The following is a 13,089-nucleotide window of genomic DNA, read 5'->3' as shown; positions in this document are numbered from 1 at the left end:
GTATATTCCAAGGCATGATTGTTTTACACTCGTATTACATCACATTTTTCTAAATTTCTCTAACATGTTTTCTGCAATGTCTTTGTAATTTCGATATTCTTTGTGTCCTGGAAAACCTTTTAGAATGAATGAAACCCATGCAATCTTTTCAGATTTCATCATACTATTCACAAAGTTTTTTTAATTTTGCAGCTAAGATAACGGGAAATTTTCCACATAGGTATTTTTGTGATCCATGTTTATTTAAAGCTCTAACATACTGCTTCATCAGCTTTAATTCGTTGTGCTACGGTGGTAAGAGAATTTTTCGTGGATCAATGATACTATCGTTCCTTCTTACCCAATGTTGCAGTTTGTTTCTACTGTCAAAGTAACCACAACTCAATCAAACTATGGTCCTTGTATTTGATTTTCTCATTCAGTATTCCAGATTTTCGTATCATTTTTTCTATTGCACAGAATGAGCTGGAACATGTTAATTTTTAGAATATCATGTATTGTTAAAAAATACATACGACATCTCAAAAATTAATTAAAAAATTTTGGGTGATAGGAAGAAACAAAAAAGATTGATTTATACCAAATTACAAAAATTTTGTTAGCGTTTGTTATTATCTATTGTCCTTAAGACCTAGTAGGTCGTCGAATGAATATAGGAGTGATGTGTGTGTATGTGTGTGTGTGAGAGAGAGAGAGAACGGGAGTTGTTAACAAGAAGCAAGTGTTTTTGTTACTAGCCGTGTTTTGCTTAGTTTTTTCTTTGATTTTGAATCACGATAATGCACCTGCTCCCCCATCATTGGTTTTTGGCCCAAAACAAAACCAGAATCATGCCTCAGCCACCATATTCACCGGATAAGCCCCCCTCCGACTTTTGCCCGTTCCCAATACTCAAGAAACCCATGAAGGAAAGAAGGGTTACATTAATTTTGTTGAAAAAATAAATACTTTATGCTAAAACCTAAAAGTCAGTATACTTTTTGAACACACCTCGTGTGTTAATTCCAAATTTTCCTAATATTCGTTGGCAAATTATTTAAAATCGGACAGACAAGACCGGATAAACAATAAGAGTTGAAAAAGCATCCATTCTAGTTTATGTTTTTAATACTTTTTAATTCCTTTCACTTCATTGAACAATTAAAAAAGATATTCGTACACAGACCGATACCTTAATGCATGGTCATATCATCATCCAGCCCAAAAATCATCGGTTATCAACTTTCTTGTTTACAGAGCCATAAAACTATCTCACCGCGAGTCTCTGAACCCAGAATTAAAACACCTTACCTCTGCTCTTCTATCTAATATTTTCCACATTAAAGGAATAAGCGTTCCATCAAAAAATATACTTCACCACAACATTCCAATAGCAATGAGGCCGAAAGCAATCTTACACTTGCCATTGTGGTCCTTCCTTACATTCAAAACATCACTGACCACATATTAAAAGTTGTAAAGAAATATAACGTCGAAACCAGATTTACCAAAAATCTCTCAACATCTTGGACCCGCCAAAGACAAAATTCCATTTAAGTTTACAGCATTACATGCATATGCGGCAAAGAGACCGGACGGAAAATATCAACTAGACTCAAAGAACACGAAAGAGCGTTACTGCAAAGACAAATAAACTCATCAGCTGTTGCAGAACATAAAACCGGACATGAAATTTTATTCGATAAAACTGACATTCTTGCATGTAACCAATTCTTCTACCAACGAAAAATGCGAGAGTTTATAGAAATCTATATGCAACCTAACAAATCTTAACCGCGACTCAGGTCTCTACTTGTCACCAATATGGGAATCAGTCATTCAAGACTATGTTTATGCGCCTCATTTAGCTCCGGCCCCCCTCAAACAATATATAAGCAAGTACAGAGTACAGTCAAGCTCTGAAGAAGCCAACAGGATGATTGGCGAAACGTCAGCAAGTTCGACTCAGCAAAAACCGACGCATGAGGAATCCAGAAGTTTTGTAAAAAGTATCGATTGTTATAATTTCATGCTTACTTTCACTCGTAATTGGGGATGTTTAGATTGCATTTAAGTATGGGGTAAATGTCAGGCTTCAGAAACACTTTGTATTGTTCCAGAGCAAACCGCCCCCATGGCGTGAGCGTGCCATGCACTTCTGGCAGTACATGGAGATCGCCATTACTCTCTGCGTCGGTGGGTTCATAGTGGCCGGCCTGCTAATGTGTTACACGTGCGTGTTCAGGCAGCTCTTTTGTCCGCCGCGGCGTAGAAAAGACGACCGTGCGGGCAATTCGAGCCGACCTAGCCCGGAATCGATATCCCTGAAATATCTGACCCATGTGAGCAGTCAACCGACCGATACCAGCCAAGTATGATTGTCGGACGTCGTCGACCACGTCGAAACCGAGTGCCGGTAAAACTGCGAACTTTTTTACCGACGCGTTTCGCGCGCCTTCCGACCACAGAGTAAACTTCCCACAGATGCGACCAAAGCGTTCGGTCCGACACGCGTTTCCGTTTCAGTAGCGCCGCACTGTGGGGTATTTAATATTTTATGAACGAAATTGAAAAGGTTTTTAATTTATACATATTGCATTCAGCTGCGATTTAATATTGCGATAGTCGAGCAGATATGTGTATTATCCTACTTTTGCAAGAGTAACATGATTTTTCCCAAACTTATCAAGTTTCTCTGAATTTGTTCGGGTGCAGTTTGCCGGTATTCCCATGCCTGGATTGTCAAACATGTTACTATTGTTTTTAATGAATACTGTTTCCTATGGACAACGCGTGCTTAGGAAAAAAATCCTCTGCTGGCTTGCTTCGTCACTGCATATTGTGATTGCTCTCTTGCAGAGTGTTTAGATTATTTCTAGTTTGGTTCCTTCAGAATGGTTGGACTTAAAATTTACCCTCGTTTAGTTTCCCTGTATAGAATCATTTTTTATATTTATTAGGACATCTAGAAATGATAGATAGCCGCTCTGCTCTTTCTGCTGCCTATGTGTTGCAGATTAGGCAACGCTGAACGAAAAGTGAACTTTTAAGACTCATGTGGACAGAGTAATAAGCATATCGAATGAGATCCATAAAAATAAACATAAATAACAAAAATAAATAAATAACAAAAATAAACTCAAAATTATATAACTTTGCTGCTTGATGAGTAATTTTCTGAAAATTTTGAAATTCTGTCGAAAGTTTCTCAAATTTCGTTGATGGTAAATTCTTTTTGTAAAGGAACAGGCTACACGTAAAAAGAATAATGAGGAAATGGGACAGTATTTACACGTTAAAATTCAGGATTGAATTCAAATTAGTCGCATTTTTGAATCTAAATACGCAAAGATTCCAGACTAACAAACGTTTAATAACATCTGGTAGACAAATTTTGTTGTAAGTGTTTTGATTGATTGATTTTTTTAGATTTTCGATTAGTTCTATATTGTTAATACCCCAGTGTGCTGATATTCAAGTGCTGCATAATCCGCCTGTTTCAATTGGTATTCTCAACTTTTAACAATAAATAGCCACTTAAGAAGTGACGTCACAGTGTTCGTCGCTTCTGTATGATGTCGATTCTGTGGCCGGACTTGTGACAGGTGTCACCGGCGGCGCAGTTGAACTTTTTCGCGAAGATGGTGTAAATAGAACCTTATTCGACTGTAAATTAATCATCTAATGTGTAAATATTGTCGTTGAGGATTGTAATATAGTGATTAAGACACAAATTATTAAAATACGCAGATGACGCGACAAGAACTTATTTTTAAATACGCGTATTTATAAGAATAAATATATATTGGACTAAAATATGTCTCTTTCTTCTTCTGCAAGCAAAAAATTACTCAACCGCTTTGAGACCTTGACCTAAGGACTTTTCAAAAAGTTTTGGCGACCACGAAAAATCAAACTCGAATATAATAAATTACTGTTGGTCTACTTAAAATAAATAAAAAAAAAAACGTCCAAAAAGTTGTCAGTCACAACTCATGCTTTGAGGTTTCATCTACAATGTTTAACCTTTACCAGTAGTATGGATATCCCTGTTCTGCATTCTCTGTCCCACTGGAGACATCTGGAGATGTCAAAATTACAGATTCCTAACCAAAGAGTTCGGTCTTAGCGTGGCCATTCATCGACAGATGGCAGTGCAAACCATATTCCGGATTGCTTATTAACCAGACACCGTAGTAGATGGCAGCGCAAACCAAATTACAAATTTTAATTATTTTTATTGTTATTAAACAAAATGGCGGTTCAATTAAATACAGAAATAAATTTGAAAGTTGACAAAGGTTTTTTTTTCATTTCCCATATTCATATCTGGGCCTTACGCTGTCAAATTCTCCTTTCCCCGATGTCTTTCGCGTTCTTTCCTTGTTAAAAGAAACACGTAACGACATCCGAAGTTCCGTTGGAACGGGGGAGGCACACTTTTGCCCTTGAGCTTCCATCCCTCCGAGGCCGTGACCCTTCGAAAGTTTCCGACGGAATTTATATTTACTCGATTTGGTATCTACGCGGGACGTGATGTGAGGCTCTACCGGGTTCGCCTTTTTCGTAAATAAGGCGGAACTTTTTTTTTAGTTTTAATAATAATAATGGGTTTTATTGCCCAACAGTATAGAGTCTACAGGATAATATACAGAAAAAAGACAATTCAATGGAAGATAGAAACATATAAAATAAATATTTTCATTCTTCTGCTGGAGTTGTTCTTGTGTTAAGGTCGTTTAATAATAATAATAATAATGTATTTCATATTAAAATATTTATATACTGGTAGTGATATTCTTAACAAATTAAGAAAGTACAATTGTGAAAAATTGACATCAATATTTTGACTTTGAAGTTTATGTTTATTATTAGCAGCTAAGACTATATTTAATTGTTGTTTTTTTTTTCGACACTATTATTATAAAAGAGTGGATTTGATTTTTAATTTGATAATTTAAACTACTAATATATTTTCGACTGGTTACAGAATTTATTTCATTTTTAATGTGAAAAACTTCCTTTATTGCCAATTTTTGATAGTTATTATCTTGCGATAGATTTTAGTTTCTTTAAAATAAAACTGAAGGTTGTTTTGACATTTCAATACATTTTTTGGCAATTTAAACACGGTATTGAATGTACATTTGATTTCTTTATATTTTCTTTATCACACAATTGAGGATATACAAAATATATACTAAGAAAAAACTTGAAAACTATGATCTCTTTAAACAGAAATATAAGAAACGACAAAAACAAATACAAATGTCAAAGTTTGTTTAAATCTTAACGCGTCAAAAAAAAATTGTGATGTCATAGCCAACTACGCTTTTAAATATTTTGATATTTCTTTGTTGTTTTGATGCCAGATGAAATGAGCATTTTAAGAGACACATTTTTAACTATACTTTATGGACCGAATTAACGAACCCTTTTTAGTTCACTTCTTCTTTATAGATTTATTAATTATTTATTTTAAAGAAGTAGCATCATGTCTTTGGTATTGCAATATCTAATATTGCCAAGAAGTGACCTAATGTGGGCAGCTTTAAATTCAACAAGAATTTATACGGGTGTTACCTTAAACCTCGAATATCTCGATCAGTAGGTAAAATTTAAATATAAGATAAATTACACAATTACCTTATTTTTTGTACTAGAATTGTTATCCGAATTAAAATATAAGGTGTCCCATTTGAAAATCTTGAGATTTTGTTAATTGAATTCGCCAAAACCGCACCATCTACTTGGGACACCGGGTATAAGCTGGAGCGCATCTGTCAAACTAGTTAAGTAGTGCATCATCTCCTTAGTCTGTGGTTAAATTTTCGTCGCAATATCTGTATCAGTAGCGTCACAACACAATTGTATATGGGCCAGTCGAAATATGAAAAAAAAATCACATAACCTCGAATTTTGCATAGTTTATGCAGGAATTTCTTAAGGAAGTAATCTTTATTTTAACCGAGGATTTATAAAATATAGGGTGTTCCATTTAAAATAACAAAGTTTTGTTACACCCTGTATCAACAAAATTACGATATTTTAAATCTGCAGGAGAGTCCAAGAAACTTTTGTATGAAATTTGATTTTGTATCTCGTATGGGTTTCCAGATCATTTTATTCTGCATATCATACACAATTAAATTTAAAAAAATACATCAAAAAATGTATTCGGAACTAAGTGATGACGCAAATACGCTCTCTAATAAAGCGACAGGACAGGGACGCCTCGGGGTAGCGTCCCCGGACGTCCACAAATCTCGTTTTATGTGATAAATGAAATTACTTTGTCCTGCACCCCACATTCCGGTTATAGAGACACAAATTTTCTTTTCCCCGACCCTTTCCGCGAGTTAAGATAAATTTACGTTAGCCGTTTCGATCGGGGCCGAAACCCGTTGACATTTTATCTAAATTAATAGTTGCGCTTCTGGTTTCTTTGGTTCACTTTCTTCTCTGTAACGATTTTACTACATCGTCATGTTTTTTATCTTTTTTTCTGTTGCTCTGTAACGGCGTTAAAATCTCTATAACTCGGGAGTTTTTGGAGCTACATTGCTGAAACTTTCTCCCATTTAAATATGAGTCTTATATGACCGTGGGGACCCTGATTTCTCGATGATTCTTCCTCAATTTTGGAGTTTGCTAGGGAATACTGTGAGTCAAAATAAATAAGAACTAAAAGTTCAGATGTTCACGAAATTATATATTAATTAATTAATGTTGTTGCGAGAATTTAAGTTCAATAAAGGAGAGGTATTTAAATCTAATTGATCGTTAAGCAGTACATTTGAATGTCTCATTTTGTTAATCTTCATAGCTTCTAATAAATTTAATTTTCTACTTTTTGTGGCTGTGTGTAATATATCAAAATTGTCGTCAAAAATGTGTTTTTCTGTGTTTAAGTGTGTAGCATAATTAAAATCTAGACTATTGTTTTTAAACGCTCTTATATGTTCGTTAATGCGTTTCTTGAAGGATCTACCTGTTTGTCCAATATAAATTTTATTGCAAGATCCGCATTTCAACTTGTACACACCTGATTTTTGAGATTTTGGACATTTCGATTTATTGCTTTTTAAATTTTTTCGCTAGGTTCTCCTATGTATGTAATTGTTTTAAATTGTTCGTGTTCTGTATTTGGTTTCGGATAAATAGAGTTTACTGTTGTCTGTATTTGTTTTTTATTTATAATTTTATCTATAATGGACGGATTGTAGCCGTTGTTCAGTGTTATTTGTTTAATGATATTAAGTTCTTTGTTGTAAATTTCTGTTGAGAGTGGCGTATTAAGAAGTCTGTCTATAGAAGAGTGCAGCCTATTTGTGTGTATAAGGGTGATTTGAGCCGTTATGTATGACTGTGTCCGTGCGTGAAGGTTTATGATATATTGAAAAATCTAATTTGTTTTGCACTTTCGTAATCGTTAAGTCTAAAAAATTAATAGAGCTATCCTGTTCAATCTCGATAGTGAATTTTATACGATTATGTATTGAGAATTCAATTGTCTGTCCGTTCCAACAAAGCAAGCAAAGACATCGTCCACATATCTATAAAAAACTTTTACTTAAAGGATGTATTTTGTATGATATTTTCCAAAATAATTTTGGTCTAAAGATACTATTAAGCAATCTAATAAATCTTGTTTCACCAATGGGTTAACCTGTTTCCGAGTTAGGGTAAAATCTACTAAATCTATCACATCCATAGGTGGAATACTGGGAAATAAGTTTTGTACATCAAAAGACAATAGAGTTGCGTTAGAAGGGATTTTGATATCTTTAATTTTGTTGATTAATTCACAACAATTTTTTATTGCAAATTTGGGTTTAAAATCTGTGTGGAACTTGTTAAAAAATATTTGTCTTTGTCACTAAAGAGTGTGAAGTTAGTAATTACATCTTTGACTTGTCTTTGATATAACTCAGTTGGATGATACAAAGGAAAAGTTCTGGTTTAAGAAAATTGTTGGTTTTTGAAATATATTCTGGGAGGTCGATAGCTATGACTGTCTTCCCATTATCTGCACGTGTAAATATTATGTTATTTTCAGAAGCATTGTTTTTGATGGTTTTAACTAGTGACATTTGAGAAATTTCTTTGTGTTTGTTGTTATCTATTAATTGAGAGTTTATTATATTCGCTAATACATGTTTGTTTAAATTAGAATCGTTAATGTCCTTAATTGCTAATTCACAACCGATTCCTAAACAGTGTAATTCTCTATTAATGTGCGGGTGTTGTAAGTTAAAGTTGAAACCTTTTTCCAGAAATTCAACTTCATTTTTAGAAAATGTTGTGTTTGTTAAGTTTACGAACCTATTGTAAAATTGATGGTCGGCGTACTTTGTAATAACTGGCTTGCTTTCAGATAATTTTGAATTAGAAATTAATTTGTCTAACTTTAGTTTTTGTCTAATAAACTTTTTATGAATGATAGATGAAATGTCTGTTCGAACTTTATAATCAAATGTGTCAAATTCTATGAGATTAAGTCTATGAGACAATTCAGAATGTATTACCTTTACATAAATGCTGTTTGAATCCCGTTTTCTATACTCGTGTCTTCGTTCTTCCTTCATCCATTTCGTTTGGCCTTGGATCTGGGCTTTCTTTGCAGCGGGACTTCTGTTGTTGGTTTTCAATTTTATGTATTTGGGAACAACCTTATTTTGCAGACATTTGTTAAAAAACCAAATGTTGTGGGAACATATTCGGCAACGTAGAAGTAATTTAAAATACCAAATAGCCAAGAAACCAATTTCAGCTTCTTTCAAAAATTGAACTGAGGTGGCTTTTACTTGATGAAAATCCATTTATCAAAATAAATAAGAACTAAAAGTTCGGATTTTCACGAAATTATATATTATGACATGACAATTGTTTCGACGACACAATAATACTGTGAGTATGCGAAATTTGCAGCTACCAACTTGAGATTTCATTCAGTGGTATCCCCAAATACGATCTTTGGATGAAATCGGAAAATGCGAAATATTTTTCAAAAATACGTAAATCGTTTTTCATCGTTCTACAAATATTTTATTTTTTCGAAAACCGTTGGATCTTTCGAAAAAATAATTACAAAAAATGTCCCACGACTGACAAGGCAATTTCTTAAATTCACCACAATTAAAGCAGAACGAATAAACATCACATTTACACTGTCTTGATGCCATTTTCTAATTATATAATACACAAATACAATTGTTGCTGAAATAGAGCGGTTATTTCTAATTTTGCGGCAACTTACAAAAAATAACACAGTTTATTTTCAGGTCAAAGTGCTGCCATCTTTGGCTTATCAAATAAATTAAAGATAATTATAGACATAAGCAAACTTTATGAACTAAAAATGAAAATTTCAATGTTTTTTAATGTCTAAAATCATAATTTACGCATGAGAACGGAAACTCAACAAAAAATTTTTTTTTGATCGTTTTTATCAGTTATATACTATAGTAGTTTGCTGTTTGCAAAATTTTGTACATAATCATTGAAAAGTGAGATTCTCTCATCAATCCTACTTGCATCAAGAACATTATGCCAAGGCATACTGTGAAGGTCATGTCACTCTCGAAAATCAATGAAATTGAATATTCGAAAGTATCTGCGCTTGTATAAAAATTTTATATCTCTATAACGGTAAGTCCTAAGGGATCGCCGTTGGTACAGAAATGATCACCGTCAAAAAAAAAAATATTTTTTTTGTCTGTCCGTTCTCCGTTCTCGAATTTTGGTTTTTCCTGAATACCTCTCGAACCGTTGGAGCTACAAAATTGAAATTTGCCTTCACGAGGCACATAAACTTATAAGAAATGGAAAACCAACAATTTTCTGAAACCAGAACTTTTCCCTTGTATCAAACACGATCCAACTGAGTTATATCAAAGACAAGTCGAGGATGTAATTACTAACTCCACACTATTTAGTGACAAAGACAAATATTTTTTAACAATTATGAATCCACAACCGCCTAAATTATATTCTTTAGTTAAATTACACAAACAAGATATGCCCATTAGACCAGTGGTATCTTATGTAACAGCTCCAGCAGTTAAACTCTCTACAAAATTAGTAAATATTTTAAAGTTCCACACAGATTTTAAACCAAAATTTGCAATAAATAATTCTTTTGAATTAATCAACAAAATTAAAGATATTCTAACACAACTCTATTGTCTTTTGATGTACAAAACTTATTTCCCAGTATTCCACCTATGGATGCGATAAATTTAGTAGATTTTACCCTAACTCGGAAACAGGTTAACCCATTGGTGAAACAAGATTTATTAGATTGCTTAATAGTATTTTTAGACCAAAATTATTTTGAATTTAATGGACAGATTTATATCTCTAAAGAAGGTTTGATTATGGGAAACCCACATAGTCCTTTGTTAGCCGAGATTTTTATGGATAATTTGGAAAATATCATACTAGAACATCCTATAAGTAAAAGTTTTTTATGGTGGTATAGATATGTGGACGATATCTTCGCTTGCTTTGTTGGAACGGACAGACAATTGAATTCTTTTTTAAATTACATTAACTCAATACATAATCATATAAAATTAAACTCTATTTATCCGAAAGCAAATACAGAACACGAACAATTTAAAACAATTACATACTTAGGAGAACTTAGCCAAAAAGTTGCCAAACATTTGTCAAAAATAGCTTTCAGAACTAACAACACAATAGGAAAATATTTAAAAAACAATAAATCCGAAATGTCCAAAATCCCAAAAATCAGGTGTCTACAGGTTGAAAAGTGGATCTTGTCCTAAAATTTATATTGGACAAACAGGTAGATGCTTCAAGAAACGCATTAACGAACTTATAAGAGCGTTTAAAACACATTTTTGACGACAATTATGATATATTACACACATCCACAAAAAGTAGAAAATTAAATTTATTAACAAAATGAGACATTCAAATGTATTGCTTAACGATCAATTAGATTTAAATACCTCTCCTTTATTGAACTTAAATTCTCGCAACAATATTAATTAAGGTTTTATGGTCATTTTTCGGTACATATAGTAGCAGGTAGTTTGTAGATATTACATTTGATAAAGACACGGTGTTGTCGAAACAATTGTCATGTCATAATATATAATTTCGTGAAAATCTGAACTTTTAGTTCTTATTTATTTTTATTAGAAATGGCCCTGATCCAAGGTCGGTATCCATCTTTTTTTTGCGTTTTTCGACTGTTTTTTGGACCTTGCTATGAAACACGATAAGTGTCCGAACTTTGAAGCAATCGACTTCATATCTGGCACATATATGCAGCTTTGCCCCTTGACGGAACATATTTAAAATGGGGGGGCTGTGGGGTCAGGAAATATTTTTAAGAAATTAAAAGTCGTGCGTTCAAAAAATATCATTTTTCAAAAACTGTTTACGTGCCCAAAAAAAATCTTCAAGCAGAAGAAGCAGAAGATACGGCTCCATAAACTTTTATTGGTGACAATTTTTCAAAAATATATAGGGTGCGACGCAAATTCAAAAAAACTGAAAAATGGGTCCTTCTAGTATTGAAAATTGGCAATAATTTGAAATCTGTGTTTTAGATGTCAGTTTCTTTTACATGACAATATAGCCCATACAGACAGCTTGAACTTTTGTATTTATGGTTTTTAAGTATTGCACAGGTTGTTCGCGATATTCCGTGCAATATTAAAAAACATAATAAGTACTCCAAATTTACAGTTACCGACTTCAGACTTGGGAGAGAAGTTGAAGTCTGGACCCGCATTTAGACTCTTTAAATTGGGAACAATGACATAATGCGAAGTATTTTTTTTTAATTTTTGATTTTTTTTGTGGTTATTTCGACATCTAGAAAAACAGCTTTTCCTCCAAAGTTATTAATCCGATCGGAAAAATTTTACATCCGTAATATGTGGGACACCCGGCGCTATAACTTTTGTTTCATGCATATTTTTGATTATATACAAGGTGTTTTAGTTATAGACAAAAATCTAGAAATTTCCGCTTTTGTGGGCGAATTATTGGCGATACATGAAAAACCTTTAAAGATGTGATAATTTGATATGAGCAGTATCGTAAACTGTGTCGAGAGAGAGTTTAAGGTTTCGTCTATAATACAGGGGACGCAAAGTAATTGAAAAAATATAATTTTAAATTGCATTTACCAGTAAAAATTTCAATATTTACCGAAGTGTGCCCTAACTTTGAAGTTGGACGAGATGTGAAGGACACTTTATACAGGGTGTATTCACAATAAAATTACATCGATTTTGCGAAAGTTCCACAGTGGTCCGCAGGAGCCCGATAGAAAAACAATGCGTCCTTCTAGGACAAGAATCCGCGGAGCGCCTTTTTTTTTAAATAAAAAGGTGATTCGCGCTATTTGCTACAAAATTGTCCCACCAACCAACGATTTTTCAAAAGAAATCTGGTTGAAAAACCTCTCGATTAATCCTGTTTATTGATCTGTACATGAAACCAATCATTTGTGCAACGGACTGATGTAATAATAGCTTTAAGTATACTAAAAAATTATATATTCCATGTTGGTGCTCATCAGATTCGAAAATGACAGTGATATTTGCGACACTGGCGTTGGTTGTGTTCTCATTTGCTCCATATTAAAAACTATTTGTAATTATTTTAACCGGTTTTTGATTTTAATCTAATAAAAAGCTGACTAAAATCAGTTTGGAGGTCTTCAAATATTTCTCAAGTTAATAGAATTATGATGTTCATCAATAAATATTCCATATAATCAACTGATTGTGATAAAACATTCCAAAACTTAAAATTGGCAATAAACATGTTCCTGATCCATGATGAACGTTGATAAACGACTGAGAACCATCTGTTGAATATAACGCTTGTAGCGTTCCACGAATAGTATAGTATGAGCGAAGTTTCATCAAGTATTCATCTCAGAACCATGTTATGTCGGCTATACTGTTGTGAAAAGTATTCACAAAGCTCCTCTATATTGGTGTGAAACCCAGTGATTTTTATTTGGAACTCGGATAATTAGCGATAGCAAAAATTCTGCTTATTGTATCGTAAAAGGAGAGCAGAGAAATGAGACTCATAATTGAACTGCTTTGTTTATTA

General features: G+C 33.2%; 1 long non-coding RNA gene across 1 annotated transcript in view; it reads left to right on the top strand.

Annotated features, from left to right (window-relative positions):
- The window catches only part of LOC132700806 (uncharacterized), a 47,404-nt gene extending 45,167 nt beyond the window's left edge, over positions 1-2,237 (top strand). The window contains exon 3 of the long non-coding RNA XR_009618689.1: positions 2,100-2,237. This is a non-coding gene — a long non-coding RNA (uncharacterized LOC132700806). The remainder of the gene's footprint in view (positions 1-2,099) is intronic.
- The last annotated feature ends 10,852 nt before the right edge of the window (positions 2,238-13,089 follow it).

This window comes from Cylas formicarius, unplaced genomic scaffold, assembly GCF_029955315.1.
Source record: "Cylas formicarius isolate icCylForm1 unplaced genomic scaffold, icCylForm1.1 PGA_scaffold_4__25_contigs__length_36172078, whole genome shotgun sequence".
In the NCBI taxonomy this organism is placed as follows: Eukaryota; Metazoa; Arthropoda; class Insecta; order Coleoptera; family Brentidae; genus Cylas; species Cylas formicarius.
This window is presented reverse-complemented; position numbering and strand designations above follow the sequence as displayed.